Below are 13,069 nucleotides of genomic sequence, written 5' to 3'. Positions count from 1 at the left end.
TTCATGTTGATATTTGGCAAAACCAATACAATATTGTAAAGTAATTAGCCTCCAATTAAAATAAATAAATTTATATTAAAAAAGAATAAACTCTAACCAACAGAAAGTGGGTAGCTATATTAATGTCAGAAAAATTATATTTTGATCTATCATGATAAATAGGAAAAATATTATAAAGTCATTACATCAAGTACATATATTACAGTGTATGATTATTAATATATTGTTATTGCTATTAGTATTAAAACATAAATATATTTATAAGGTATCAAAATATGTTACACTATTAATACATTATAACTTAATACATATATAATACTAGAATATATACATGTTTTTAAAATATATTGTTCTTATAGATTTATTTATGTTTCAAGGGAATTCCAGAAAAACATCTACTTCTGCTTCATTGACTATGCTAAAGCCTTTGACTCTGTACATTATAACAAACTGTGGAAAAATCTTCAAGAGATAGGAACACCTTATCTGCCTCCTGAGAAACCTGTCATGCGGGCTAAGCAATAGTTAGATCACAATATGGAACAGCAGACTGGCTCAAAACTGAGGAAGGAGTACAACAAGGCTGTATGTTGTCACCCTGCTTATTTAACTTATATGCAGAGTACATCATGGAAAATCCTGGGCTGGATGAATCACAAGCTGGAATCAAGCTGGAATCAAGGGAGAACTCAGAGATGCAGATGATACTACCCTAATGGCAGAGAGTGAAGAGGAACTCAAGAGTCTTTTGATCAGAGTGAAAGAGAAGAGTAAAAGAGCTGGCATGGCATCCAGTCCCATCATTTACCCAAATATATGGGGAAAAGTGGAAACAATGACAGATTTTATTTTCTCGGGCTCCAAAATCACTGTAGATGGTGACTATCCATGAAATTAAAAGACACTTGCTCCTTGAAAGAAAAGCTATAACAAACCCAGATAGTGTATTAAAAAGCAGAGACACCACTTTGCTGACAAGGGTTTGTATAGTCAAACTATGGTTTTCCAGTAGTCATGTATGGATGTGAGCATTGGATCATAAAGAAGGCTGAACACCAAAGAACTGATGCTTTCAAATTGTGGTGTTGATAAGACTCTTGAGAGTCCCTTGGACAGCAAGGATAATCAAACCAGTTGATCCTAAAGGAAATCAACCCTGAATATTAAATGGAAGGACTGATGCTGAAGCTCCAATACTTTGGCCACCTGATGTGGAGAGCCAACTTATTGGATAAAACTCTGATGTTCAGGAAGACTGAAGCCAGGGGGAGAAGAGGGGAACAGACAATGAGATGGTTGGACAGCATTACCAACTCAATGTACATAAGTCTGAGCAGACTCCAGGAAATCGTGAAGGACAGATGAGCATGGAGAACTGCAGTTCATGAGGCTGGAAACAGTCTGACATGATTTAGCAACTAAACAACAACAACAATACATAATATTTATTTAAATCAGTATATTGCTTTTTTAACATTAATGATCAATCACTTAATTTAGTATATTCACAAACTAAAAAAATCACCTTAAAAGATGACATAATTCAATACTCACGGCAAAATCTTACAGAATTTTCCATCATTCTTTCTATATTTACTTGAAAATCCTAATGGAAGAGCTTTTTTCCCTCCATACACATTTATAAAATTTTTATTTATATTGGTATGGAGACATAAATATTTTAATTTTTTCTCAATTCTTTCCTTCTTGGCTATTGGACATGAATGACAAGTTTGCTCTTGTAAAATTCTGTTCTTTTTTTCAAGCCAAAATAACTTTGAAAAAGAACAAAGTTGAAGGACTTGTACTACCTAACTTCAAGTATAATAAATATATAAATCAAGGGGAAAAAAATGGACTGCCCCCAAATGAACATACTTACATATGTGGTTAATCAATGTTAACAAATATGTTAAAGTAATAATAAGAACAGATTTTCTTTCCAACATATGATGCTGATACTACTAGATATCCATTTGAAAAAAACATATACCTCAATTCTTACATTGTATTTGCACAATTAATTTTAAGTGGATTATAGATGCAACCATAGAAGTTAAGACTATAAAGCTTATAGAAAAACAAGATAGGAGAAACTGTTTGTTACCTTGGGGTAGGCAAAGGGTTTCTTGATACTGGAAAAGTATGAATCATAAAAGAAGAAAATCAATAATTGGACTTTATTGAAACTAAAAACTTCTGCCCTTCAAAAGACATGATTAAGAATGACAAAGACCTAGAGAAAATATTTACAATATATATTTATGACAAGAGCATCTTGAATGTATAAAAAATCCTACTACTTAATAAGACAAATGAACAAAATATTTGAAAAACTTTTCATAAATGAAGATATATGAAAGAACAAGCAGCACATGACAATTTGCTCAAGATCATGAGCTATTAAAATCACAGTAAGGTAAATTACACATCCACTAGAAGGGGTAAAATTAAAATGACTGACAGGAATTCTGCTTCTGCCCATGAAGGATTAACTGCTGCAGGCAGTGCCTTCTCAATGTAAACAGAAAACCGGGTAAAATATTTGTAACAAATGTTTCCAGACATTGAACAACAGACAGCAGAGACCTGGGACTCCTGAGAGAAAGGAAACAAACAAGGTCAGTCCTGTAAACTCTCCAGTGTACTTCCTGGAAGCAATTTCCAGGCCTCAGGGTAGGAAGGATGAGCCCAAAAGGAGTCTGGAGCCTTGTGGATTGCAGATTTTAAAAGACAGACATCAGAGTCTGGAGAAACCAAGGTGGCTGGAATTTGTGACTCAGAGTAAGAAAGAAAAGGAAGTTGAACAAAAGGACAGCATTTTCTTTAGAAATGTACAGCTAAACTAAAAGTTACATGGAAATCAAAGGACAAAGAATATGCTAATCAATTCAGCTGGTGTAAAAGCCAAAGTTATCACACCAGATTTCAAGAATTTAATAAAGCTTGGCTCTGTGGTAAAGAAAGTAGGGAAAACCACTAAGTCATGCAGATATCAGTCAGTTCAGTCACTCAGTCGTGTCTGACTCTTTGCAACCCCATGAATCGCAGCACGCCAGGCCTCCCTGTTCATCACCATCTCCGGGAGTTCACTCAGACTCACGTCCATTGAGTCCGTGATGCCATCCAGCCATCTCATCCTCTGTCGTCCCCTTCTCCTCCTGCCCCCAGTCCCTCCCAGCATCAGAGTCTTTTCCAATGAGTCAACTCTTCGCATGAGGTGGCCAAAGTACTGGAGTTTCAGCTTTAGTATCAGTCTGTCCAGTGAACACCCAGGACTGATTTCCTTTAGGATGGACTGTTTGGATCTCCTTGCAGTCCAAGGGACTCTCAAGAGTCTTCTCCAACACCACAGTTCAAAAGCATCAATTCTTCGGCGCTCAGCCTTCTTCACAGTCCAACTCTCACATCCATACATGACTACTGGAAAAACCATAGCCTTGACTAGACGGACCTTAGCCAGCAAAGTAATGTCTCTGCTTTTGAATATGCTATCTAGGTTTGTCATAACTTTTCTTCCAAGGAGTAAGCGTCTTTTTATTTCATGGCTGCAGTCACCATCTGCAGTGATTTTGGAGCCCCAAAAAATAAAGTCTGACACTGTTTCCACTGTTTCCCCATCTATTTCCCATGAAGTGATATGACTTAAATCAAATCCCTTAGGATTATACAGTGGAGGTGATGAATAGATTCAAGGGATTAGATCTGGTAGATAGAATGCCTGAAGAATTAAGGACAGAGGTTCATAACATTGTACAGGAGGCAGTGACCAAAACCATCCCCAAGAAAAAGAAATGCAATAACGCAAAGTCATTGTCTGAAGAGGCTTTACAAACATCTGAGAAAAGAAGTGATGCAAAAGACAGGAGAAAGGGAAAGATAAACCCAACTAAAAGCAGAATTCCAGAGAATAGCAAGGAGAGATAAGAAAGCCTTCTTAAGTGAAAAATGCAAAGAAATAGAGAAAAACAACAGAATGGGAAAGACTAGCCATCTCTTGAAGAAAATTAGAGATTCCAAGGGAACATTTCATGAAAAGACAGAAACAATAAAGGACAGAAACAGCAAGCACCTAACAGAAGGAGAAGAGATTAAGAAGTGGGGGAGTAGAATACACAGAACTGTATTAAAAAAGATCTTAATGACACCGATAAACATGATGGTATTGTCACTCACCTAGAGCCAGACATTCTGGAGTGTGGAGTCAAGTGGGCCTCAGGAAGCATTACTACAAACATACAAACAAAAAAACTATTGGAGGTGATGGAATTTCAGCTGAACTATTTCAAATCCAAAAAGATGATGCTGTTAAAGTGCTGCACTCAATATGCCAGCAAATTTGGGAAACTTAGCAGTGGCTACAGGACTGAGAAGGGTCAGTTTTAATTCCAATTCCAAAGAAGGGCAGCACCAAAGAATGTTTAGACTACCACAGTCACACTCACTTCACATGCTAGCAAGGTTATGCTCAAAATCCTTCCAGCTACGCTCCAGCAGTACGTGAACTGAGAACTTTTGGATATAAAGCTGGATTTAGAAAAAGCAGAAGAAGCAGAGATCAAATGGCCAATATCCACCGGATCATAGAAAAGCAAGAAAATTCCAGAAAGACATCTACTTCTGCTTCATTGACTATGCTAAAGCCATTGGCTGTGTGGATCACAACAAACTGTGGAAAATTCTTCAAGAGATGAGAATATGAAACCACCTTAACTGCCTCCTAAGAAACGTATATTCAGGTCAAGAAGCAACAGTTAGAACTGGACATGGAACAACAGTCTGGTTCCAAATTGGGAAAGGATTACGTCAAGGCTGTCTTATTGTCACCCTGCTTATTTAACTTACATGCAGAGTACACCACGTTAAATGCCGGGCTAGATTAAGCACAAGCTGGAATCAAGATTGCAGGGAGAAATATCAATAACCTCAGATATGCAGATGATACCACCTTTATGGGCAGAAAGCAAAGAGGAACTAAAGAGCCTCTTGATGAGAGTGAAAGATGAGATTAAAACAAAAGAGAAAGAAAAAGCTGGCTTAAAACTCAATACTCAGAAAATGAAGATCATGGCATCCAGTCTCATCACTTCATGGGAAATAATAGATGGGGAAGCAATGGAAACCGTGTCAGACTTTATTTTCTTGGGCTCCAAAATCACATGTGACTGCAGCCATGAAATTAAAAGATGCTTGCTCCTTGGAAGAAAAGCTATGGCAAATCTAGTTAGCATATTAAAAAGCATAGACATCACTTTGCCAACAAAGATCCATATAGTCAAAGCCATGGTTTTTCCAGTAGTCATGTGTGGATATGAGTTGGATCTTCTTAAAGAAACTGAACACCAAAAAATTGATGCTTTTTAACTGTGGTGCTGGAGAAGACTCTTCAGAGTTCCTTGGACCGCAAAGAGATCAGACTAGTCAATCCTAAAGGAAATCAACCCTGAATCCTCATTGGAAGGACTGATGCTGAAGCGCCAATATTTTGGCTGCCTGATGCAAAGAACTGACTCATTGGAAAAGACCCTGATGCTGGGAAAGATTGAAAGCAGGAGAAGGGGGCGACAGAGGATGAGATAGTTGGATGCCATCGTTGACTCAATGGACTCATATGAGTTTGAGCAAACTCAGGGAGATAGTGAAGGACAGGGGAGCCTGGTGTGCTGTAGTCCATGGAGTCACAAAGAGTTGGATGGGACTGAGCGACTGAACAACCACTGTGGTAAAGAGTGTGCCTGTAATGCAGGATATGCAGTTTTGATCCCTAGGCTGGGAAGATCCTCTGTAGAAGGAAATGGCTACCCACTCCAGTATTCTTGCCTGGGAAATCCCATGGACAGAGCAGCCTGGCAGGCTATAGTCCATGGGGTTGCAGCAGAGTCAGATGCAACTTAGAGACTAACCAACAAAACAACAGTAATCAAACATGTGATATTGACATTAAGGGTACACAAACAAATCAATGACACAGAACAGGGAGTCCAGAAATGCATATATATCAACCATCAATTTTTATCAAATATGTCGAGATAAGTGAAGAGTGGGAGGACAGTGTTTTTAGCAAACAGATGATGAGTCAACTGAATATCCATACAGAAAGGTAAATCTCTATAACTTTTAGAAGAAAACAGTAGAAAATGATCATGACCTTGTGGGAAGTAAAGTTTTCTTAGTCTATATGAAGTTGAGCCCTAAAATAAAGCCAACTCATCATTTTTAGTTTTGGAGGGAAATTGTTGGTTTTTTTTTTTTTTTTTTTAATGCAAAGGCAAGCCACAAACTGAGAAAAATATTTACAGAAACAATGATCTGATGTCTTGTATCTAGAATACAAGAACATACAACTCAAGACAAAATAAAACATTATAAATGGGCTAAAAATGAACAAACATTTCATTGAAGAAGATCCAAAAATGATAAATAAGCCCATGAAAAGATACTTAAGATTCCATATCAAGAAGAAAATGACAACTAAAATCTCAATGAAATACTATTATGCATCCACCACAATAGTGTCATATCTAAGAAACAATAGCTTGATGCGATGTCATAAAGCTTTTCTCCTACACTTTCTTCTCTAGTTTTATATTTTTCAGTTCAAATTTAGTTCTATGATCCATAATGAGCCTATATGTCTATATCCGTAGAGAAATATCTGTTGGCCGCATTGAGTATTCATTGCTTAGGGCAGGCTTTTTTAGCTGCAGGGAGCAGGGGTCACTCTTCATCGCAGCACAGAGCTTCTCGCTGTAGTAGCTTCTCTTGTTGTGTGTCCCAGGCTCTAGGTGCTTGGGGTTCAGTAGTTGCAGCATGCAGTCTAAATAATTTTTAAAATCAGTTTACCATTTACTACAAAAATAGTTTTCTGGGATTTTGGTTGTTGGTTTGAGTCTGTAAATTAATTTGGGGAGAATTTACATATTAAAATATTGAATTCTCCAATTTCTGTTCAATGTATGTTTCTCCATTTATTTAGGCTTTCTTTAATTACTTCCAGTAAAATTTTGTAGTTTTTGTACAGGTCTAGCACACCTTTAACAGAGACATTACTTTGCTGACTAAGGTCCGTCTAGTCAAGGCTATGGTTTTCCCTGTGGTCATGTATGGATGTGAGAGTTGGACTGTGAAGAAGGCTTAGCGCCGAAGAATTGATGCTTCTGAACTGTGGTGTTGGAGAGGACTCTTGAGGGTCCCTTGGACTGCAAGGAGATCCAACCAGTCCATTCTGAAGGGGATCAACCCTGGGATTTCTTTGGAGGGAATGATGCTGAAGCTGAAACTCCAGTACTTTGGCCACCTCATGCGAAGAGTTGACTCTTCAGTAAAGACTCTGATGCTGGGAGGGACTGGGGGCAGGAGGAGAAAGGGACGACAGAGGATGAGATGGCTGGATGGCATCACGGATTCGATGGACGTGAGTCTGAGTGAACTCTGGGAGTTGGTGATGGACAGGGAGGGCTGGTGTGCTGCGATTCATGGGGTCGCAAAGAGTCAGACACGACTGAGCGACTTAACTGAACTGAGCACACCTTTTGTCTGATTTATCCCTAGTTTTTTCCTACCTTTACTGGGTTTACAGGGCATCATCAATCTAGACATTTAAACTCAGTTTTATTGAGGGTCCATTCTGTTTCTGTGGAGAAGGCAATGGCACCCTACTCCAGTACTCTTGCCTAGAAAATCCCATGGACGGAGGAGCCTGGTAGGCTGCAGTCCATGGGGTCGCTAAGAGTTGGACACGACTGAGCAACTTCACTTTCACTTTTTACTTTCATGCACTGGAGAAGGAAATGGCAACCCACTCCAGTGTTCTTGCCTGGAGAATCCCAGGGACAGAGGAGCCTGGTGGGCTGCCACCTATAGGGTTGCACAGAGTCGGACACGACTGAAGCGACTTAGCACCAGTAGCAGCAGCATTCTGTTTCTGTGGAGTGGCCACAATCAGAGGGAGCATGACTACTCCCTTCAGACAAAACACTGAAAAGAGTATAACCATTCTGATTCAAGCAGAAAAATGTTGAGGAAGGTTTCCAACTGGCCAGCTGGTTTTATGACTGCACCTCTGACTTTACATGTCTGTACTGCTTTTGGCAGTAAAACAGAAGATATCTTTATAATAGTGGCTTAAAATGCAAGTTATTACATATGTAATGGATAAAGAAGATCCTACTGTATAGCACAGGGAACTATATTCAGTAGCTTGTAATAAGCCATAACAGAAAAGAATTTTTTTAAAGTAGTGGCTAAAACAATCAGACGATCATGAATTTTCCCAGTAACAAAACCAAGGGAACATAGTCAATAGCCAGCCAACTGACTCAAAATCCCAACGTCTCTCCATTTTTCTGTCCCAGTACCCTCAAAGTTAGCTCATGTCCTCATCGCTTATTGGTTACAGAATTGTTGTTGCATCTCCAGGTATTACAACCAAATTTCACATTGGAAAGAGAACAAACAGGCAAAAGGAATAAGCCAACATAGTCTGTTCTTTCTCACAGAGGAAGCAACATTTTTCATAGAATTACTATTTAGCAAATAAACATCTCATTGAGCAGAAAAGGATTGCATGACTACTTTTAGCCCACCGGAGATTGGGATAGAGATTAGTTCACCTTTTCCAAATTCTGTGATAGAGTCAGGAAGAGAAGAATGGATCATGTTTGAGTACTGGAACCAAATCACAATGTCTGACATATTGATCAATACTGTGCCACAGAATAGAAACTTGTTCTCCAGGCATAGTATTCCAGCCTGGGTTATGAGCCTACGTCTATAGTTAGGGGACTGACGATCTATTTTCACAAGAAAAGGGTGAGTGCATGACTAGACTGATAGAAACAATGGTATTAAAGAGTTAAGGCAAATCTCTGGAATTTTTCTCCTAGAATCATGGCAATTGCGTTGAATTCTCAAGAGTATTTCCCTTAATTTAAATTAGATTAGAGGCAGAGGTTATTTTAGAATGACACATCTTATCCACTAATAAGGCCTAGTGAGATTTCTTTAGAGAAGAAGCATTGTGTATGGAAAAATTAAGAGTATGAGTCTGAAGCCAGCGACCTGTGTTAAAATTCTAGCATATCTGTTAACTAGATTTGTCATCGGCAGTAAATTACTTAACTCTTGGAGGCCTCAGTTTCCACATCTACACAATGTAGATAGTTATATTCAACGTCCACAGTATATCAGTTCAGCTCAGTAGCTCATTCGTGTCCAACTCTTTGAGACCCCATGAATCGCAGCACGCCAGGCCTCCCTGTCCATCACCAACTCCCGGAGTTCACTCAGACTCACGTCCATCGAGTCAGTGATGCCATCCAGCCATCTTGTCCTCTGTCGTCCCCTTCTCCTCCTGCCCCCAATCCCTCCCAGCATCAGACTCTTTTCCAATGAGTCAACTCTTCGCATGAGGTGGCCAAAGTTCTGGAGTTTCAGCTTTAGCATCATTTGAGACTAAACGGGATAATTTATATAGAGCACCTAGTTTCTTAAAAATGTCCATTTTCTCACTTTGCGTCTTTCCTCTATTTTTCCCTTTTATTTATTCTGGTGAGTTGAAAGCATCATCCTCAGCCCCTAAGCTCTTGTGCTCTTCCACAAAGGATTCCTAAAATGCCAAATTTGGTCCAGATCTTGGAAAAGTTTGCATAATATTTGTGAAAGAGCCATGAAAGCATACATGTCTCACCAAATGACCCTAACTTTCTCAGGTCTAACCAAGATACAGTGTTGGGAAACCCTTCTCAGCCTGGTTTAGGATATAAAAGTCTTCACGACTCTGAAACTGATTGGCACACAGTATAGGGCAACTCCTTTACAATTTCAGAAAAGTCTTCCCTGATTCCCTAGTCAAGTCACACATTTTATACACCCTCATATTAATGTGTCTCTCTCTTTTCTAGCATTTACAGCAATTCTAATTTTGGATCTGTGTAGCCATTTTTAAATTTAGATCTGCCTCTCTGAAGGAAGGACAATGTTTCCTTCTGCTTTCTACTATACCCTAAGTGCCTAGGCAAGTTCTGGGAGATGGTGAGGGACACAGAACCCTGGCTTGCTGCAGTCCATGGGGTCGCAAAAAGTCAGACATGGCCGAGTCTTGTTGTTGAAAATGACAAGTGCCTAGGCCAGACACAAATGATGGAGAATATTACAGAAGCAATTAAGTACCTTTTCTGATTTTTCCCTAAAATACATCATCACTCATTCCTCCCACGATTTGATTTATCAACACTTACTTGGATTCTAGGACTTAGAAAGCAGACTTTGTGTCCAAGATGTCAGAAGTTTCTCTGCCACTACCAACTTAAGGTTTTCCTTCCAATTATTCACTCCCTAATTTATTCACTCACTTGCTGAAATAATCTTAAAGAAAAAATATTCCATGCAGCCCTCATTTTTATTTTCATAAATGTTAGGATCCATTCACAAAAAGCAGGAACTGGAGTGAAAGGCTCTCAATAGGCTTTCCCACTGAGGCTGATGGACTCTAGTACACTCTGCAGCTGAATGGACATTTCCTGCTCTACAGTCACAGCAGCATGGTAATGCAAACTCATGATTACGTGTTGGGGCCTTGGATTCAAAGTATACTCCTCATAAGAGCTGTGCTAGGACATTTCTACACTGTCTACCACCTCCCATTTGGAAACCCATTTGACTTTTTCCATTAGTGTTTTTCTTCTTTTTGAAGTGTTGTAATTCAGCCTCAGTGTGTGGTCTGGCTTCATTCTCAACTAGAGCAGAGACTTGAAGAACTGAGCCAAACTGTGGTGGGCCAATGATAAAAATTGCTTCTATTTTCCACTTTAACAACAATTGTTTTTACTTTAACAACTCTAAGGCTGGAACTTTCTTAGTGGAAGGAGAGCAGAATTTGGGATATCCATGAATAAAACATAGCTAAAAGTAAAGACATAAATCTCTAGGAAGTGACACACAAGGGGAAAAATGATCATATACCACTAATAGTACTTGTAAATCCAGATAAAATTTTTTGAGAAACTTCTTCTATGTGATTTGTCAGGAGTCATCAAATTGGTATGTGCTACAATTTTGCCACCACAAACCCACTTTCTCTGCTTGGTGGGGCACTATACTTTCGGCTTAAATTAATGTCTTTCCGTAGTCAGTCCATTCTTGAACCTGAACCAATTCCCTGACCATGAATACAGCACTTTTTGAATAAATTGATGGGGGAAATGCCCACATTTAAGACCTAGTGCTATATTCATGGCCTTTCTGGTTACCCATAATTGGATGATTACAGAAGAGAAATCTATTGTAGAACATGGAGTGTGATGCTTCTCTCACCACGTGGAAGCATATGTTCACAGTATAAGTTTGGTAATAATTTTGATTATGTTATAATAAATATAGTAGATGCAGGAACAAACATGCAGTTATGAACTGAAATTCCACGTAATACTCTAAAATTAATGTCGAAATGTTAGACAAACATTTGTTTTCACTGCCTCAGTTTTTAAGATCTGCTAAATGAGATAATGATTTCTGTCTCCACCTGTGTCAAATAATTAAAGAGTTATTGTCTATAATGTGTTCTAAAGTCATTTGGCCTCCCAGATGCATTGCTTTTTACAATAAAATTAGACATAAATAGTCAACTTTATTAATTTTTTTTTACCATGTAGCTCAGTATTTGATATAGGCTGAATTCAGAAATTTAAAAACACTACCATTTATCCTATCATTTTGTAAGAAAAATCTGCCCACAACTCACATTCACCCTATTTTTATTAATTATATCCACATATTCTGCGGTTGTGCCTTTTTCCTGGATGGTTGATCTACTACTTTGTCCCTCAGGATCTTCTGCTTTAATTCACTCTGAATTTAATTTGATTCACTTTAATTCACTCTGAATTACAATCTTTGATTCAATCATAATTTGTAGGTGTTTATTTCATTTGTTCATTTCTTCAACTCACATTTATTAACCATATTGTATTGCAAGGCTTGGGGATATACCAAAAATAAGAAACTCAAAGTCTCTGCCTTTGAGTAGTTTACATTTGGGGTGAAAACAGGCAAAGTTATGAAGAAAAACAAAAGAAAATACTTGATAGGGAGTGATGAGATGGATTATGACCTCCCTAAGAAGGTAACATTTGTGAAAATTAGGCACTGTAAGGACCTGGGGAGGAGCATTTCCAGGCCAAGAGCAGGGTAAGATTAAAGGCTGAGAAGGAGTGTACATGTCCATCCCAAACACTGCTCTATTTGAAATGGATAACCAGCAAGGACCTATTGTATAGCACAGGAAACTCTGCTCAATGTCATGTGGCAGCCTGGATGGGAGGAGAGTTTGGGGGAGGATGGACATGTGTGTATATATTTCTATATATATTTATATGTATATATATATGGCTGAGTCCTTTTGCAGAGCACTTGAAACTATTAACCAGCTATATTCTATAAAAAGTTAAAAAAAAAAGCTGAGAAGCAGCAAAAGGAGAGATGCAAAGACAGAAATGCCTGAGAGCAAGGCAAGGCCTAGATCCTATACAGCCTATAAATATAATGGAGAGTTAGGATTTTAGGCAGAAGGTGAGTGGATTGGAAGATTTTAATAAAGGAAAATTCTGTGGTGTATCCATAACATAATAGCCTATCTGTTTCTTTGAAAGAATCAGGAAAAAACATTAATGAGTATGTATTGAAGGTTTTCTTTATGCACGACATTAGGCTCATCTTTTGAGGAAATAAAGTATATAATTAGAAATCTGGCCTCTAGAATCTTACTGAGTATTCAAGCAGAAGAATCACACACAGATAAAAGAGGTGGGAAGAGGAGTTAGGGACAGGTGGTCAAAAGGCACAAACTTCAGTTATAAGATAAATAAATACTAGGGATGAAATGTACAACTTTATGATAGTTAACACTTCTGTATGAAAGTGATATGTATTAAAGTTGTTAAGAGAACATGAGTTTTCGTTACAAGGAAAAGATTTGTTTTGGGCTTTTTTTGTATCTATGTGAGATGATGGATGGTCATTAAACTTGATGTGATAATCATTTCTTGATATATGTATGTCAAATCATTACACT

This window comes from Oryx dammah, unplaced genomic scaffold, assembly GCF_014754425.2.
Source record: "Oryx dammah isolate SB20612 unplaced genomic scaffold, SCBI_Odam_1.1 HiC_scaffold_18, whole genome shotgun sequence".
NCBI lineage: Eukaryota > Metazoa > Chordata > Mammalia > Artiodactyla > Bovidae > Oryx > Oryx dammah.
This window is presented reverse-complemented; position numbering follows the sequence as displayed.